The sequence below is a fragment of the Rattus norvegicus genome, chromosome Y (assembly GCF_036323735.1).
Source record: "Rattus norvegicus strain BN/NHsdMcwi chromosome Y, GRCr8, whole genome shotgun sequence".
In the NCBI taxonomy this organism is placed as follows: domain Eukaryota; kingdom Metazoa; phylum Chordata; class Mammalia; order Rodentia; family Muridae; genus Rattus; species Rattus norvegicus.
In genome coordinates, this window is record NC_086040.1 from 39,605,857 (window position 1) to 39,625,751 (window position 19,895).

At 38.1% G+C, this 19,895-nt stretch overlaps 1 long non-coding RNA gene across 1 annotated transcript; it reads right to left on the reverse strand.

Annotated features, from left to right (window-relative positions):
• Window positions 1-840: 840 nt before the first annotated feature.
• Window positions 841-19,692, reverse strand: LOC134484270 (uncharacterized). The gene is made up of 5 exons (XR_010061682.1): window positions 19,578-19,692; window positions 16,382-16,609; window positions 14,904-14,975; window positions 1,580-1,629; window positions 841-1,212 (listed from the first exon to the last, which is right to left on the reverse strand). It is a non-coding gene; the product is annotated as an uncharacterized LOC134484270 (long non-coding RNA).
• Between the last annotated feature and the right edge of the window lie 203 nt (window positions 19,693-19,895).

Sequence of the window (19,895 nt, forward strand, 5' to 3'; positions counted from 1 at the left end):
TTCAGGGAAACTGCAGCCTCACAACATGGCTCAGGAGTATGGGAACTGCAAGACCCAGTCTGGGAAGATGTTCCTATTCATCGAGCCCACCTACCAGTATTGCAAAAATACCCAAGAAATTCTCAATCAACTCCCTTTGAAACATGGTCTTCTGGGATTTGTAGACATCACAGCCACTAACAATACCAACTCAATTCAAGATTACTTATAACAGCTCACTGGAGTGAAAATAGTTCCTAGGTCTTTAAGCTAATCAAAGATTTCATAGGCATACTCAGTGAACTAGTCTCCCTCCATCAGAATTGGGAGCTGGTGACGTGGCTGAAGCAGATTGGAGCTCTGCTGTTATGAAAAGGATGGCAGTAAATCCCATGCTGACAGCTGTCATCCAGGCATGTGAAGGCCAGTGCACCTGAGAGTTTATGTGCATCATGGAGGAGGACAGTACTTTTTGTGACTTGGATTTTCAAAAAATTGACTTTTATTCTATTCCTCAGTGCTTAAATATAATGCTGTTTGCATGAAACCATGGGGTAGGGAAACTTAACATCACACAGGATTGATTCTCCATACTTTATGTGCTAACATGTCTCTACCTCTAAGCCCATGTTGAACAATCCAGTGCATCTATATCTCCAGTGAATCAATTACCGTTTTTCTACCATGATTTTCTGCTGAAGTCATTTTGCAGAAGTCCACTTCCTAGTGAATATTAAAACAATGGATATTCTGAAGTTGTGTATGATCCACACACAGGCCTTTCCCACTTCAGCATTTCCAACTTTCAAATGGAGTTCTCAACCTTTCCCTCCACAAGCACAAAAGTCCGCAGTGGTATGAGGATGCTGTTTGAAAAATCAGATGAAGAGTTTTACCATAGTTGTTCCTCACTGTAGCAATATTAATGTAGATGGAAGAGCATATGATAAATTTAGCTCTGTTCACAAACTGGTTAATTGCCAAGAAAATCCCAAACAGTTGTGAGTTGATTCTAGTCAGAGTCCCAGAAAAGTCAAATATGAAATGCAAAATTTCAGAGCTCTTCAAAGACTGTCTATGAAAGAATTTGCTTGCAAAACACTGTCCTAAAATATTTATTCCATTCAGACTTTTATATTTTGCTTTGATGTTTATTAATAATGCAACTGCAGGTCTCTTCTCTGGTCTCCAGTGCGAAGGATTCATTCCTAAAAAAGATGTATCTGCAGATGACTAAAAATATAAAAATAAAAATAGATCTTGATTAAAGTTCTGAGTTAAAGATGCAACATCCTATCACAAAGATCATATTAGAATTAGATTTGACATATATGTGTATATATTTTTATTTTTAGTGTCTTCTTGAATCTGTTCGCACGGATTTTATTGAGAATATGTGTGTATCGGTGTAAATTAGTATGTAATACTCAGTCTTCCTCTCTTTCTGTCAGTTGTCAGTAATGGAGTAGAAACACTTTTTTTTATTTTTATCAAAGATAATAAAGATTTATTATAGGTACAGGGACAGAAGATATAATATGGATTGGGTTTATCTATGTAATTTTTCAATAATAAGTATATCCCAAAATATGGATTTTACCTTTGAGCAAACCTTTTGTATAGTCCTTAAGGAATGAGATGTGAATGTCTCTGTTGGAAACATGAACATATTATATTATAAACATTATATGTATACAATAATCTATTCCTTTGTTTACATTTCAAATGTCATTTCCTCAATTGGCCTTTCTTTCTTGAATCACACAAGCCATTTTGATCCTCTTAGTTTCTAAGGTGGTGCTCCCCCATCTACATACCCACTTCCACTTTAGTCCTCTACCATCCCCCTTCTCTGGGATATGGCATCTCCACAGAACCAATTGACTCCCTTCCCAGAAATGGAAGATGAGGCAGTAGTCTTCTCCATATGCTCTACAATCTATGTAGCAGAAGCCATCTACTGGCACAAATATACACTTGTTTGTGCTAAATTTCCTGAGACTCTGAAGGGTAAACTTTATTGATAGTGTTGTTCTTCATATTGGGTTCCAATCCCCTTCAGATCCTTCAGGCAATCCACTAGCCATGCTTTTCTGGCTCTAAGTTTCTGTCAAATGGTTATGTGTATGTGAATCTGTCACCATCCGGTAATGGCAGAGCCCCTCAGATGACAGACATATTAGGGTCTCATCTGCAAGCACATCTTGATATCAGGAGTCATCTGAGGATTTGGAGTCTGTGGATGAAATTGTTCTTCTAGTCTGGTGGTCTCTGGATTGCCTTTCCTTCAGTCTCTGCTCCTTTTTTGTCTTTGCATTTTTTTTTTCATTTTGGACATTTATAAGTTAAAGATTTTGAAATGTGTGGGCATCACCTTCTCTTCACAGGTGGGCATGTCTAGCTACAGGAGGTAGTCTCTTGTGGTTCTATCTCTTTGCTGCTTACTATTTCAACTACCATAGTCCCAGTAAATTTATGGAATCCTCTTGCATCCCTGGCATCTGTGACTTTCCTGGAAATGCCCAAGTTCAACACCCACCACTGATGCTTATTGTTATTTATTCCAATGTTCCTTTAGATTTCTCTTTTGTCTTTATATTGTTTCTACACTCCCCATTTTGTCCACCCTTCCTACTTCTAGCAAAGTCCCTCCATTCCTCTCTCTTTTATTATCATTTTGCTCTCAATTCTAAGTCGGTTGCAAGAATCCGCAGTATGGCCTTCTAACATTTTACCTTCCATGTGATAAATGATTTGTGTATTGGGTATACTGATCTTTTTGGCTAACATTCACTTCTCACTAAGTACATCCCATGTTATGTCCTTTTCGATCTCTGTTACTTCACTAATTTCCAGGTCCATCCCTTTGCCTACAAAGTTCTTGGTTTCCTCATTTTTAATACCTGAGTAGTATTTCTTTGTTTAAATATAGCACACTTTCTGTATTTATTCCTAAGTTGAGTCGACGTATATCATGACTGTTTGCAGCATTTGACTTATATAAGTAAGGCTGCCCTGAACATGTTCAACCACTTGTCACTGTTATATGTGGATCATATTTGAGTATTTGCATTGAAGTGATTGGTAAAGCCGGGTCTTCAAGCAATGCTATTTGCAATATTCTCTGAACCTCCACATTGATATCCAAAGTGGCTATACATATACCAATCCCACCAGCAGTGGAGGAGTGTTCCTTTTTCTCTACATCATAGCCTAGTCTGCTACTGCATTAGTTTTTTGTCTTAGTCACACTGATTGGTGTAATGTAAGACTCTCAAGTTCATTTCAGTTTGTATTTTTCTGATAACTAAGGATTTCGAAGATTTCTTGATATGTTTCTCAGCTACTGAGATACCTCAGTTGAGAATTCTTGTTTTAGCTTGCTAACCCAGTTTAAAAGTTGGATACTTTGTTGTGTGGGAGTTTACCTTTCTGAATTATTTCTATATTTATTATTATGGCACTTTACCAGATATAGGGTTGGTTAAAATCTTTTCCAAATGTGTAGATTTCTGTTTTATCCTATTGGCAGTGATCTTTGCGTTAACAAAAATTTTAAGATTGTTGAAATTTCATATATTGACTGGTGATCTAGGAGCCTGAACCTTTGGTATTTTGTTCTGTAAACTTTCTCCTGGAAAATGTGTTTTAGGCACTTTCTGACATTTTCCCTTCTGTTGGTTTCTGCATATATGGTTTTATATAGATTTCCTTGATACACTTGGACGCGAACTTGTAAGAAAGAAAAAGAAATGGATCAATTGGCACTCAGCTATAGCCAGACCAACAGTTAGGTAGCATCATTTCTTAAAATGCTTTCTGTTATGTACAGCATACTTAGTCATCAGGTAAATGCACATCAAAACAACCCTGAGATTCCACCTCACATCAGTCAGAATGGCTAAGATCAAAAACTCAGGTGATAGCAGATGCTGGAGAGGATGTGGAGAAAGAGGAACATTCCTCCATTGTTGTTGGGATTGCAAACTAGTACAACCTCTTTGAAAATCTGTCCTGAGTTTCCTCAGAAAATGGACATTGCACTGCCTGAGGACCCAGCTATACCTCCCCTGGGCATATACCCAAAAGATGATCCAACATACAACAAACATACATGTTACACTTTGTTCATATCAGCCTTATTCATAATATTCAGAAGTTGTAAAGAACCCAGATGCCCTTCATCAGAGGAATGGATACAGAAAATGACATATATTTACACAAAGTACTACTACTCAGCTATCAAAAACAATGAGTACATGAAATTCATAGTAAAATAGATGGACCTAGAAAATAATCATCTGGTGTGATCTTTCCCAATCACAGAAAACACACAAAGTATGGATTCATTGATAGGTCGATATTAGCCCAAATGCTCAAATTTCCTAACATACAATGCACCGAACACATGAAACACAAGGAGGGCCAAAATGCAGATGATTCACTCCTTCCTTATATTTAGAGTAACCAAAATATAAATAATAGGTGTAGGTAGGCATTGTTTTAAGGAGACTGAAGGAATGGCCATTCAGAGTTTGCTGGACATGTTCCCCCATATATATATACCCAAACTTGAAAAGATTGATGAAGCTAAGCAGTGCATGCTGGCAGGAACTGTATATAGATCCCTCCAGAGAGACACAGCTAGAGCATGTGAAACACAGAGACAAATGCCAGCAGCAAATCACTGAACTAAGCATAGGACCACCTTTGGAGGAATTAAAGGAAGGACTGAAGAGGCTAAGGGACTTACAACCTCAAAGAAAATACTGCCAGCCAACTAGATCTTTCAGGTACTAAATCACAACCCAACTCCATATGTAGCAGTGAATAGCCTTGTTGGGGCACCATTGTGATGCTCTTGGTCCTAATAAGATTGGACCCTTCATGTAGAGGAAAGTACGGTCGGGTGCTTTAAGGATAGGAATGGATGTGGAGGGTACAACCACATTATAGAAGGGGAGAAGGAGAGGTTCGGGCTGATGGCCTGGAACCACAGAAAAAAATAAAATATGAAATGTAAATAGTAAATACCAAATTTAATAAAAATGGGAAAAATTGTAATCTTAAACGTCAAAAATTTTACTCTTAAATAAATATAGCTTTTGAGATTTTAAAACATTTATTTCCTATGGAGATGAATATTGTTTATACACATGGAATACAAGTGCTCAGCACTATATTAGCTAGTTATATGGAGCCTCAGAAATGAACTCTGATGTTCTAGAAATATCTTTCAGTATAATTTTAAAAAAGTTTTTGAATTATTTCAACATTTATCTGATACTTCTTTATTATGTCCAATTGCTGTTAAAAAGATACAGAAAAGTACTTATTCTTTTTACAAACGTTGTTACACATATTCCAGCACTGACTCAATATGAATTAGGGGGGATATTATAAGGTATTATTAACCTACTGTCTTCCTGTAAAAGTAAATTCTGTAAGCAATTATTTATTGGATCTTGATTTTTTTATTGTATGAAATATCAAAATCTACATTGACATGCCATTATCATTTACTTAAACTATTAATTTAATCGATTGTAATATGGACCACATGTAGTGCACCATAGGAGAAATGTAAGGATTGCTGTAAATCGTACTGTCTCCTCTTTGTTAAGCTTGGTATGTATCAAAATCAGAAAGGTATAGTGACTCATATTGACATGTAAAAATGATGTAATTACATATGGTGTCCTCTGCGGTGAAAATGATAAGCAAGCTTAGTATTTAAGATTTTAAATATTTAATGGAATCAAAGTTATGTTAGATTGCTTTTAATGGTAATCTTCTGAGGAGATAATTGGGCCTTAGTAACCAATGCCCACAAATATGATACACTCCTCTGCTTATTATTTTAAATTAATAATACCTGGAGTAGGCAAATGCTGTATGAAGTTTCATCCACTATACCCCTGTTTAGAGATTGGATATGTCAGAGATGAAAAGGGTTATCTTCGGTTCTTTATTGAATTTTATTTAATTAAATGAATGTTTTCAAAAAGAAATATTAAAGAATATACCCATACATGAACAGATTTTTGTCAAAGGTTATTGTTAATGTTTTCACACTGTGTAATTTCGCTATAGGGTCATGCAATATTGTTAATGTATCTGAGGCATTCATCCCATTAAATCGACCAATAATCTTCAGCATGTTCAAATTACCAACATCCATATTGAAACCTGTACCAACTTTTAACTTCATTTCCTTTTCTGCTCTTTTACAATTTGATGCCATTTTTCTAGTATTTACCATGTATTTATAAATTAACCTGTTTCTGTAACCCACTCAGAATCACTTGTGTATATTCTTCAACAACTTTCACTCAATATGAAAGTTCAGGTCTTTTACACTTTTTGTTTACAATTGAATGAAGCACTTCCCTGCACAAGGTCTTCTTCTACAACTCTGGGTTCTCTTCCAGAAGTGTTCTTCCTATGATTCCTTTCACATAGCCAGGTTTCTGTTTTAGGTCTGAGTAGAACTAGAACTTTGTAACAACTTTGTTTTTCTTGTCTAAAGTTTCAATGGAAAAAAAAAACTCTTGGTACATAATTTATTAGGGGAAAAATAGATCATTTTATTTTCTCAAATAAAGAGAAACTATAAAATGGTTGATGTTGAAAATGGTACTTGAAAGAGAGAAGGGGATAGTGATCACATTGGTGACAGAGAAATAATAGTTATCTGTAAGAGAACAATGGTAGTAAAGATAAAAAATGATGGATCGTGATTAATTTTCATGAGAGCACATGAGGAATTGTTAGAGACTTAAACATTGTGATAGGATTTGAGATAGAATGCAGAGCAGGGTGGAAAGTAACGAAGATTTTAACTTGGAGACAAAGTTTGATGTTTTCCATTTAAGTAACAAAGACAAGATGATGGGATAATTTAACAGATTAATGTAAATTAAGTTAAGTATTTAATGTCTCTTAATTACCTGAGAGGATATTTCAAATAGACATTATATTTTAAATATTATGGCTGATAAATCTCCCTTTAGGTATTAAAATATGAACGTAATTCACATTTAAAATTTTGCTTCATATAGGAAGATATTTTCACATTTTAATACTAGTTATTTCATGATCGATGATTCTGAGTATGTGATATTTGTCTACTTTTCATCTGTGATCTTTCATCTTTGTAACTATGTATGTATGTATATATGTATGTATGTATCTAGTTATCTATCTATCTATCTATCTATTGCTCTGATCTATCACATATAGCAATCCATTTGTTTTATTTTCTACCTTACATAGGTCTAGAATCCTGAAATTATATCACATGCTGGAAAAACTAATGAGATATGTCACATGCTAAAACATATGTACAGTGACATTACTAAATTAAGTCTTAGTGTTTTTATCAAATAGATAAGGAAATTTGATAGTATAATAATTAATCACCTACATTGAATCTATTTTCTGAACAGTGATTTTAAAATGAATCAAATTTATAGAGCAGGTTTTAAAATTCTTGAGTGCTAATGTATTTAGCAATAATGTTTCATAAAATTAGAAAATAGAGTTCATTTTTATGTTACATATTTATATGTATATACATGTACATACACACATACACACAAATATATCTATATATATATACATATATATACATATTTTAACTGTGTCAACATACACATATATATGTATATACACATACACACATGTATATGACATATACATATGTCCTGATGTACACATACATATATAGACATATATACACATATACATATATCCATACATGCTTTTTCAAAGTAAAGACCTTGCTTTTAGAAGAATTTGCCTAGGCATGACATATATGGTTTAGCCAAAGAAGAGAAAAATGTTTTTATTTCTAAATGATTCTGTGTGAGTAATCATTTTTTTTTTGTTTAACATGATGATTGTTTAGCGATCTGACTTCCATGTACTTGGGGATTGATATGATGTCCTTTGCTTCTCTAATTCACTCATAAACTTACTCCAGAAATAAGTGATTCCTTATTATGTTTCCAGTACAAATCTAGAAAATAGACTTATAAAAATATATTTGTAGTTTCTGCTTTCCTTCAAGGGCTTCACCATCTAGTGAATATATAATCAAATATCATTGTTTATTAATATATAATCTGCACAAACAATTTTCTTCCTATATATATCATTTTGATCCTCCAAATTTCATTTAGTTATCAGTCCACTTCTTTTTTTAAATACTAGAAACAACAGTGTGAAAAATTCCTCTTTAAAATAAGATATAATGAAGTTAAAATTCAAGTTCCCATAATATATTGCTCCAAGTCATTTTTAAAAATGTATTATACTTGGTGCCTTAAGTCACCAAGTTTAATAAATTGTAACTATTTTGTTAGTAAAATATAAAACAAAATAAAATCTAAGGGAAATATATTAATAAGATACAACTACAAATTGTTTATCCACTCACATATTCCCTTCTATATCTTTACATTTAATATAGAACTAGAGGATTGGGGATTTAGCTCAGTGGTAGAGTGCTTGCCTAGCAAGCACAAGGCCCTGGGTTTGGTTCTCACCTCTGGAATAAAAAAAAATAGAACGAGAAAATAATTAAAACCCCTAACACAACTTCCTACAACCCTGGGATCAATGTTTGGAAATGGAATTTTCGAGATGAAAAGTGAAAAAAAAAAGTGCAAGTATGTGACCCTGCTAGTAGATGCTTGAAAAAACATGTATACTTAGGTTGATGTTCTACAATATAAACCTGACTTATCCCTACAACTAGATGGTGTGTGCTTTTGGCCAAACAGAACAGGAAAATTAACAGATGAGCTCCATGTCTTACACACTTTTTTTGTAAATTTGCTTGAAATCATAGTTTTGATAATTATCATCTTAACCAAAGACAGCATTAGGCTTACATACTCACAAGTGCCTTGTTTTCACCTTTTGTTAACTAACTGTATTTTATTTCATACAAGAGTAAGAATAAGTAACTGCTATTGAGGTGGTTTTAAGGGTTTGTAGTACCATTACAGCTCATAAGTTGTAAGTGTTTTTAAACTTTTTTATAGGAAACATGGTCAAAGCATGTACTCTGTCTTAATTTTTCTCATCTGATCACATATTGGATTACCCATTTCAACATTAGCTGCAATAGCTGTAAATGATTGGAATGATCTCTATCCCACTGAGGAGAAAATCATGTACAGAATTACTCAGCTACAGTAATATATTTGTAGCAGCAGCAAAAGTTTCAAATACCTTATATTTTTCAAGGAAAAGTTGACTATACAGACTATGGCAAACACTTAAAGCAGCAGCAGCAATGTTTCTGACTCTTGAGTCTCTGCTGATCTTCAATTCCCTGAGAGCGACACAGCATATAACTTTTCTCTTTCCAGATTACTGACAGAAGCCTGGTTGTTTCTAGTATGTTGTGCAACTGCTGTTATTTCCTGTTTGTTATGACAACTCTACAAAACTGGACTACTAGTGTATTCATGAAATACTTTCTATTGGAACAGACTGCCTCTGCTAAACTGTGAACTGATATTCTGCTTTCCAGACAACACAGATGGGAGTTGCTCCAGTGAACATTTCTTTCTTTTTTTTTTTTTCTTTTTTCTTTTTCTTTGGAGCTGGGGACCGAACCCAGGGCCTTGTGCTCGCTAGGCAAGTGCTCTACTGCTGAGCTAAATCCCCAACCCCTCCAGTGAACCTTTCTAAGCAGGGCCACCAGCACACCCATCAAAGCCCCCCATTCTTTCTTTTGCCTTGTGTGGGTGGAGGGCTAAAAAGGAGGGTAAAGCTTTTAAGAGTCATCATCAAACATAGATATGTGGAAAAAAATAAAGTATAATTTGAAGAGTTATCAGCTGTGGGCTTTCCTTGGAGTGGAATATTACTCAGGCATTTGATGTATGCTGCATGGCAGGACCCTGAGGATACCAAGTTACTACAAAATGGCTAGGATTCTCTGGTTCTGTATGTATCAGTGAATATAAAATTATCATAAGTAGTGGCAAGAAACAGGAGGTTTGAGGTCTGGTGGAGGGAGAACAAAGATGGTTCCTGTGAGCAAAATCCATGGCATCTCAGCTTCATAAATTCAAATAAAGCTGGGTTAGAGAGGGAGTGACAGACACACACCAGACATGCTGTGCACTATACCAATAATAGCAAAGAGCTAACTTTTCTGCTGTATATATTTTGATTTCAAACCAAACCAAAGAAAACAAACAAACAAACAAAAAAAAAAAAACAAAGAACTATGAGTGTGAATAAAGATTCACTGGAAGAACTTTGTCGGAGGCTCTCAATATTCAACACTAAATAAATAATCTAAAATCAATGATGACCCACTCACTCATGGAGCTGGGCACAAAGTAAACTTGGCAATAATATTTTGAAACTGCATTGAATCCCATGGTAAGTGTTCATTGTGCAATATGTTGAAAATATTTGCACGCTATTTTTTTATTCAGTCGGTACAAGTTTTTAGTCATTTGTGTGAACATTCAGCTTCCTGAGGTCCAGGCTCTCTAACCATTGTATTCCTGCTGCAAGGACAGCACTGACAGCAGTGAATCATAATGAGCTCTTGTCCAGTTACAGAAGAAGGAATTGAGGGACTAAACTACAAATCAAATAATTCACAGGTAGGGATCCATGGCTCCAGCCACATATATAGAAGAGGATGGCATTGTCTGGCATCAATAGGAGGAAATGCCTTGTCCTATAAAGTCTGGTTTTTCTAGTGTAGGGGATGCCAGAATGTTGAGGTGTGAATATGCAGGCAGGATTGGTAGCAATCTCAAAGAAGCAGGGGGAGGGTGGATGGAAGAGACGGGAACCAGAAAAGGGTATAAAATTTGAAATGTAAATACATAAAATATTCAATTAAAAAAGAAGGAAATGAGGTAGAAAGTTACAGGAGGCTTAACTCAAAAGAGTGAGAGAGCTTCTAGATGCTGGTATAAGTCAAAGATTAAAGCATTTTAGTTATGTATGAAAGGCAAGGGTCAGGAGACTATAGCATTTTATGTTTTTCAAGAAAAATCATTGAAATAATAGTTCCATTTCTTATATGAACACAGAAATTTTGCAGCCATCTTTGTTTGATGGGGCCTGTTGTACCTCCCCTTGATCAGAGGGGTCTTCTCCAACAAATTTTGGAGGAGAATTGGAAAGATTGGAGAACTGTAAGATAGGGAATGAACATTTGAAACTCCTTTGGAAACTCTGTGGGACAGAAAGCTGATCACACAGAAGACTGGGCAATACTGAGACCTCAGGGAAGGAGAGACTGCCAATTCTGCCCACCTGGGCCCACATCCCTTGCCACAGACGAAACTGCAGAGTGTGTCTGAACACATGAATATAGGAGCAGTCAAGCTGCAGGATTCCTGCAGTCCAAACTGCACCTGGATCTGAATTGGTCCAAAAAGCATTCTACACCCAAATCTCTTGTGGGGTGGGGAAGACTTATACCATCAGAGGGGCAGAAACCCCTGAAAACTCTTCTCACATTCCTGACTCAAGAAAAAAACACCTAGTTCCATCTGGGCCTCCTGTTCATAGGGACCTAGGAACAGTAGGGGCAGGACATTTCTGATTGCGGCTCTCATAGAAACCTGAAAGTCAACCGGAGGAGCGACATCAGACCTGAGACCAGAGGTGAATCAAACTTTTCTGCTCTAAGTGACCTGACTGGTGGACTCAGGACAAGCAAAGGCAGAAATCCTCTGGGACCAGGAACTTCCGGTTTCTAGCTGGCTCCTGAACCTCGTGATCCCAGCCCAGAGCTTCCTGCTCTTAAATGCAGAGACAGAATGCTGATCACCCAGGAGTGTGGACAATACTGAGCCTACAAGAAACTGAGACTTCCAGGTCTGCGCACCGTTATACACATCTCTGGCCCAAGACAAAACAGCATAGTGCTTCTGGCCCAGGAATATAGCGGAGTAAAACTGCAGGACCACCATGTTCCAGACTGTGCCTGGATCCGAATTGACCTGATCAAACAGCTCCCTGCACCCAAAAGCTGATGGTGGGGGGAATAGAACACTCCTGGGAAACCAGAGGAGACAATTCTCTGCCCAGATTCCTGACTCAACAGGAAAACACCTTGTGCCATCTGTGCATCCCCCCCTCCCACAGAGGAACATAGGAGACGTAGGTGCAGGTCCTTCTGATTCCTACCCACAGGGACAGCTGAAAGCCAGTGGACAGGAAAACTATCCACCTGAAAGGAGAAAACTCTGTTCCCATAACAGGGATCTACATACATAAAAGACACCTTACTAAATCTCAAAGCACACACTGCACCGAACACAATAAGAGTAGGAGATTTCAACTCCCCACTCTCATCAATGGACAGGTCATGGAAAACAGAAACTAAACAGAGATGTAGATAGACTAAGAGATGTCATGAACCAAATGGACTTAACAGATAATTATAGAAGATTCTATCCTAAATCAAATGGATATACATTCTTCTCACCACCTCATGGCACTTTCTCCAAAATTGGCCATATAATTGGTCATAAAACAGGCCTCAACAGATACAGAAAGATAGAAATAATCCCATGCATCATATCAGTCCACCACGGGATAAAGCTGGTCTTCAATGACAATAAGGGAAGAACGCCCACATATACGTGGAAGTTAAACAATGCTCTACTCAGTGATAACCTGGTAAAGGAAAAAAAATAAAGAAATTACAGACTTCTTAGAATTTAATGAAAATGAAGGTACAGCGTACCCAAATTTGTGGGACACAATGAAACCTGTTCTAAGGGGAAAACTCATAGTGCTGAGTGCCTGCAGAAAGAAACAGGAAAGAGAATATGTCAGCATCTTGACAGCACACCTAAAAAGTCTAGAACAAAAAGAAGGAAATACACCCAGGAAGAGTAAAAGGCAAGAAATTATCAAACTCAGAGCTGAAATCAACCAAGTAGAATCAACGATAATCATAGAAAGAATCAACAGAACCAAAGTTTGGTTCTTTGAAAAATCAACAAGATAGATAAACCCTTAGCCAGACTAACGAGAGGACACAGAGAGTGTGTCCAAATTAACAAAGTCAGAAATGAAAAGGGAGACATAACTACAAAATCAGAGGAAATAAAAAAAAAAACATCAGATCTTACTACAAAAGCCTATATTCAACAAAATTTAAAAATCTGCAGGAAATGGACAATTTCCTAGACAGATATCAGGTGCCAAAATTAAATCAGGAACAGATAAACCTTTTAAACATTCCCATAACTCCTAAAGAAATAGATGCAGTCATTAAAGGTCTCCCAAATGAAAAAAGTCTGGGTCGAGATGTTTTTAGTGCAGAATTTCTTATTCATAATAGCCAGAAGCTGGAAAGAACCCAAATGCCCTTCAACGTAGGAATGAATGCAGAAATGTGGTACGTCTACCCAAAGGAATATTACTCAACTATCAAGAGCAATGACTTTATGAAGTTCATAAGCAAATGGATGGAATGGAAAATATCATCCTGAGTGAGGTAAACCAATGACAGAAAAACACATAAGGTATGCACTCATTGATGAGTGGCTATTAGTCCACCTTGTCGAATTACCCTAGATGCACAGAACACATGAAACTTAAGACAGATGATCAAAATGTGAATGCTTCAGTCCTTCTTTAAAAGGGGAACAAGAATGCCCTTGGGAGTTAATAGGGAGGCAAAGATTAGAACAGAGGTAGTAGGAATGCCCATTCAGAGCCTGAGCCACATGTGGCCCATACATATTCAGCCACCAAACTAGATACGTGGATGAAGTAAAGAGCTGCTTGCCGACAGGAGTCAGATGTAGATATCTCCTGAGAGACACAGCCAGAATACAGCAAATACATAGGCAAATGCCAGGAGCAAACCACTGAAGGAATCAGAGAAAGGACTGGAAGGGGCTCTGGACCCCATTTGAACAACAATGCCAACCAACCAGAGCTTCCAGGGACTAAGCCACTACCCAAAGACTATACATGGTCTGACCTGGGCTCCAACCACATAGGTAGCAATGAATATCCTAGTAAGAGCACCAGTGGAAGGGTAGCCCTTGGTCCTGCAAAGGCTGAACCCCCAGTGTACTTGATTGTTGGAGGGAGGGCTGTAATGTGGGGAGGATGAGGAAGGGAACACCCAAAGAAGGGGACAGGGTAGGGTTAGGGGGATGTTGGTCTGGAAACCGGGAAGGGGAATAACAGTCGAAATGTAAATAAGAAATACTCAAGTTAAAGAATGTAATCAGATAAACCCATACCGATTTTCACTTCTTCATAATTTCAAGAAGAACCTGAAAGAGAATATATAATATTCCAGAGGCAAAAACAGGAATTTAAATTAGCCAGCATAAATATGTTTTTAAAATTTTCTTTTTTCTGTTATTTAATAATTCTGAGTATTCCTCTATAAATGATAAGACGGTTGTGTAATGTCTACCGATCCCGAAAGCCTGAAACACTGTGAAAAACTGTATTTCTCCCTATGTGGGTCTTTGGTCAGCATCCATTTCATTGCCCATCTAAATTCTCTGTTTCTCAAGTAGATCAGAGGACTACGTGAGGATGTCACTCTCATGTAGAGGACAAAGGAACTTTCCGTACTTGCATTTATTTGCTCTTGTGAGCATGTAAATAAAACTTTCAGTTCCAACAACAAAACATGGCCGTCCAATGGGATCCCCGTGAAAAAAAATCTTTCTTTCTGCCATCAGTGAACTTTAGCACACTGGTAACAACACAGACAATAATATAAAGGAATAATCCTGGAATAATAATAATAATAATAATAATAATAATAATAATAATAATAATAATAATGCCGTCGAGGTATCACAGACTAAGGAAAGTAAATGTTGAGCCCTGTTTTTCAAGGGATATTATATCCATGAAATCAAATTACCTCACACATAATAATCACTCACCCTGTCACGGCTTCAAGAGTGAGTTGAGAACCAGAGTGGCCTTTTCTTAGGAAAAGAGAAAGATCCATCAACCTTCCAAAAAGAAAACCAATCCAGACAGTCTGTGTGAGGATGGTTAGCTTATACATGACTAACACACACACACACACACACACACACACACTCACACACACACACACACCACGCACACACATGCGCACACACACACATGCACACCGACACACAAGCACACAGACACACAAACAAACACACACTCAGACACACACACACAAACACACACAAACACATCTCTGATCTCTGTTTCTTAGAGTGTCCAGGTGCACACCAGTTGTGAAAGGATGAAGTGGGCCCAGGAAACTGTCAGTCAGCAGAATCTTGGTCTGCCTGCAAGTGAGTTAGGGGTTCCTCCAAGGAATTCAGTGTCACAGTTCTTTTCGAAGGTATTAGGTGATTTGCGGTGTGCATATATCTTACTCAGGGTGAAAAAGGGCTACACAAACCTTGGAGACCAGGACGTGGTTTTCGGGTGCATTTACATTGATGGAGACCTCCTTTGGTTGACCTTCTTTAATCTCTGTCCCAGCCTCAGTCTGTGGTTCAGGGATCTCCATTTGACCTCCTCAGAAATCGACTCCACTGAATGTGCCCCATCCCCACCCGTGAGGTCTTGCTTGCTCGAGTTCAAAGGATTTCAGTTTCGGACTCTACTTTCTCCATCAGATTAAATCCTCAGGAAGGTCGCCCTCTAGATGCCATGAATTAACCAGTCCATCGAGTTTCTGCATTAACCCGAATGTCCCCTAATTCTGGCCAGTTCTCTCTGCACTGAGCTATCTCTCCGTCATCCCCACCGACCCTCTGCTCCTGTCCTCAGTCGCCCTCAAACACTCACAGAATCTGTTCCAGATTTCCTTTCAGAGAGGTCGATGCTTTCCCCCTCACGGGCGTTCTTGTTTCCTATGTCCTCTCTGCATTTGTAGATTGTAGATGGAATAAGATTTATCGCACAGCTGATACCATGCATAGGTAAACGCCAGCCATGTTTGTGTCTCTAGGTCTCAGTTCCCTCTCGAGCTGTTTTTTTTTTTTTTTTTTTTTTTACAGTTTCATATATTTTCTCTTAAGCTTCATGATGTCATGCCCCATGCAATGATGTCAATTCTAGACCCCATTATGTGATGTCCCCGCCCTAATGATGTCATGCCCCACCCCATGATATCATGCCCCACCCCAATGATGTCACACCCTGATCCTGTTAGGTCATGTTCCCGGTACCCTCCTTGCCAGAATGATTGTATCTATTTATCAGGTAACATTCTGTATGCTGACCTGGCACCACACTCCTTCAGTCTCCCACCATTTACAGTCCCTCCTTCTAACCTCTCCCCTTCTTCTCTGAGAGAGTGGAGGACCCCTCTGGGTACACCCTCTCCCCTGGCACATCAAGTCTCTGCAGGACTAGATTCATCGTCTCCTACCAGCTCTTGAAAACGCAGCCCGGGTAGGAGAACAGGATCCACAGACAGGTGACGGGTTTAGTGAACCCACGTGAAGACCATTGTGCAACTCTGCCTCTCTCAGTCCTTCCCTCAGCTTTTCAGTGAGACTCACTGAGCTCCATCTGATATCAAGCCCTGTGCCTCTGCTTCTGTGTCAGTCGGCTGCTTGGTGGAGCGTTGCAGAGGACAATAACGCTACCCTCCCATCTGCAACACAAGAAAGGACCGTGAATAATGTCAGTTTTGCTGATTGCCCAGGGGAAAAGTCTCACATCCGGCCACTTATCCTTTGGCCATTCCCTCATTTCCTGTTCCATCTCTGTCCCTGTATTTCTTATAGAGGGGGCAATTTCTGGGTCAAAATTTTGGGGGTGGGTTTGGGTACTTATCCATCCAACTTGGGTCCTCTGTGGCTACTGAAAGTGGCCATTTAAGAATCTGTATCCCCACTGTAACAAGTCTCAGCTAAAGTCACCGTCAAGGAAGCCAGGGTAGCCTCACAAATCACAGATTGCTGGCAAATCATACAGATAGTACCCACCCTGGACAGTCACTGAATCAGTTTATTCACTTGGCCCTCTGCCCCTCTTGCCCGTCTCTACCAAGAAATGATCCTCAAACCCCATTTCCCTTCCCATCCCCTCAGCCACTCAATTCTTTCCTTCCATCTGCCTCCTGTCATTATTTTATTCATTATTCTGAGTGAAATTCAAGCATTTTCTTAGGTCTTTCTTCGTGCTTAGCCTCTTTGGTTCCATAGATCATAGTGTGTGAATTCTGTATTTTATGGCTAATACCCTCTTTTAAGTGAATGTGTACATGTTATTTTGGGTCTCAGTTACCTCATTCAGGACAATACTTTCTCATTCCATCTACTTGACTTTATCTTCTCAGTGTCCTTATTTTTCATATGTGTGTAGTATACCATTGTGTAAATGAACCACATTATCTGTAGCCATTATTTGTTTTAGGGGTATCTGGCTTATTTCTATTTTCTGTTCACTATGAAGAAATCCACTAGGAAAATGATGGAGTACATGTCCTTGAGGTATGGCAAAGGTCTTTTCAGATATAAGGCCAGGTGTAATATAACTGGGTCTTTAGGAAGAATATTCCCATTTTCTCAGAATCCACTGGACACATATGCTAAACATATACGGATTTGCTCTTCCCCCAGCAAATTCTATTTGTATCCTGATATTTATCTGCTTCCTCAAAAGAGGTTTCCCCCGGACAAGGCCTCTATCATAGACTCAGGTAATCACATATTAACCTTCTTCCCATTTTACATGGTCAGTAAATGCTAGAGCCTATTACTGATAGCCAGAGGGGAAAGTTGGTACTGGAGGTTTGACTGTGGGGATATGTAGAGATGCAGAAGAGAGTAAGAGGAGAAGCGAGAAGGCTGAAGAAAAAGAGGAGGAAGTAATGATGGAAACAATCCATATGGCCTGGAGAAAGCACATGTAGCAAGGGGTTTTATGGTTTGGGAATAAGTTATAATAACGTTAGATCTACCCAATACACGTTTATAGATTATAATTATAATAACCAGATTGTGTGTTTTCCTTATGGGCTCATTAGGTTTGGAAATTCCAACAAGCTTTCCTCAACAGTATTTCTGGATCAAATTTTCTGTTAATAGAGATCTCCTCTTGTATGGGCTCTAACCATTGCTCCATAGTCCAGTAGACACAGCTGTTTTTTTCCTCAGTCATGTCTCTTGTATTTTCTATGGACATCTGTGTCTTCAGTGTTCCAGGCCCAGTGTTCCTTTTTCTCAAGATCTTCAATGATCTCACCAAGAGGAGTTTCAGTTTTCTCAACTCGTTCCACCTAGTTGACCGCAGCTTCACAATGTCCTTATTTTTCATAGGTGCATAGTATACCATTCCAAATATTTCCTGATAACAGTGAACCATGGTGAGCAGGGTAAATTTTCCCAAGGAAACTTAAAACATTCAATCTCTAAATCTACATCTCCTCATCCCATGATGCTTGGGTTGACTGAATGGCCATGGCATGAGCAGATTGTTCTAAGGGACATCAAAGCCATTTCCTTCTCCAGTAATGGCTGCCATCCCTCTGTCAGAGATTTTTCCCCTGGTAATTTTCGGTGACTGATGTGATTTAGAAATTGTGAAAACATCTGCATGCTGGAAAGCCAGAGATGTTTCAGGTTGACCTTTCTTCCACAGCCAGGTGACCTTCACCAGAGGAATGGATACAGAAATGACCTATATTCACACAATGGACTACTACTCAGCTATCAAAAACAATGAGTGCATGAAATTCATAGGGAAGTGGATAGAACTAGAAAATATCATCCTGAATGAGGTTACCCAATCACAGAAAAACACACAAAGTTTGCACTCATTGATAATTGGATATCAGCCCAAATTCTCTAATTAACTATGATACAATGCACAGACCACATGAAACTCAAGACAGAGGACCAAAATTCAGATGTTTCAGTCCTTCCTTAAAATGGTAAATAAAATATCCATAAGAGGGGTAGGGAGGCATTGTTTTTCAGAGACTGAAGGAATGGCCATTCAGAGTCTGATGGACATGTGGCGCACACACACACACACACACACACACACACACACACACACACACCACACACACACACACACACACACATATATATATATATATATATATATATATATATATATATATGCACCAAAACTATTTTGAATAAGAATTTGGGAGTTTATCATTTGAAGTCGGTACAAAATATTTACACTGTTATATTGACTTTGTAGCTGGGCCAACTGTGTTGACAAAATCATTGCAATAAATGGAATTATAAAACAGAATTTTTGAGTACACATTAAGGAATATTTATAAAGTCCCCTATCAAGGAATGTACAATAAGAATGTGAAATACAATATTCATTCAATTAAATATTTGTAGGGAGAATACTGGCCTTTGGGAAACAGAGAAAACTTAGAAAATTGAACTATATGTTCACAGGAATGAACTTGGGAATTAATTATTATCTAGAAGAATCTCCTCCAATCCATATTGCTAAATCTTTTCTACCCATGCCAAACCCTGACTACCTTTCTCCATTCAGAACATGTAACCACTAATGAAGCAAGAGATTTTTCTAGCTTTAAAGAGATGGAGTATGTAAAGGTTTCCACTGTGTCACAGGAGACATACCTGGAAAGGGCACTCCAAATCTGATCAGTGTAAGGAAAACTGTTTAGGTATTAGGCCATGGCAGGTCTCAGTGACGTCATCATTAGTCCCTCCCTGAAATATCTCTTGTAACCTGGAGGTCCCTGTCTTCTTCTGTGATGTCACAAGTGTTGTCGTGCCTGCAACTGCCTCTCAGATATTCCTGCAGTACCTCTGGGGTATACTAATTGGCCTCTAATTCAAATAAACAGGGAGGAAGAATAAAGAGGATGAAGATATCAGTGATGGGGAAAAGAATGTTGGACTTCTGTCTTGGTATAACCAAAAAGGAAGAAATAT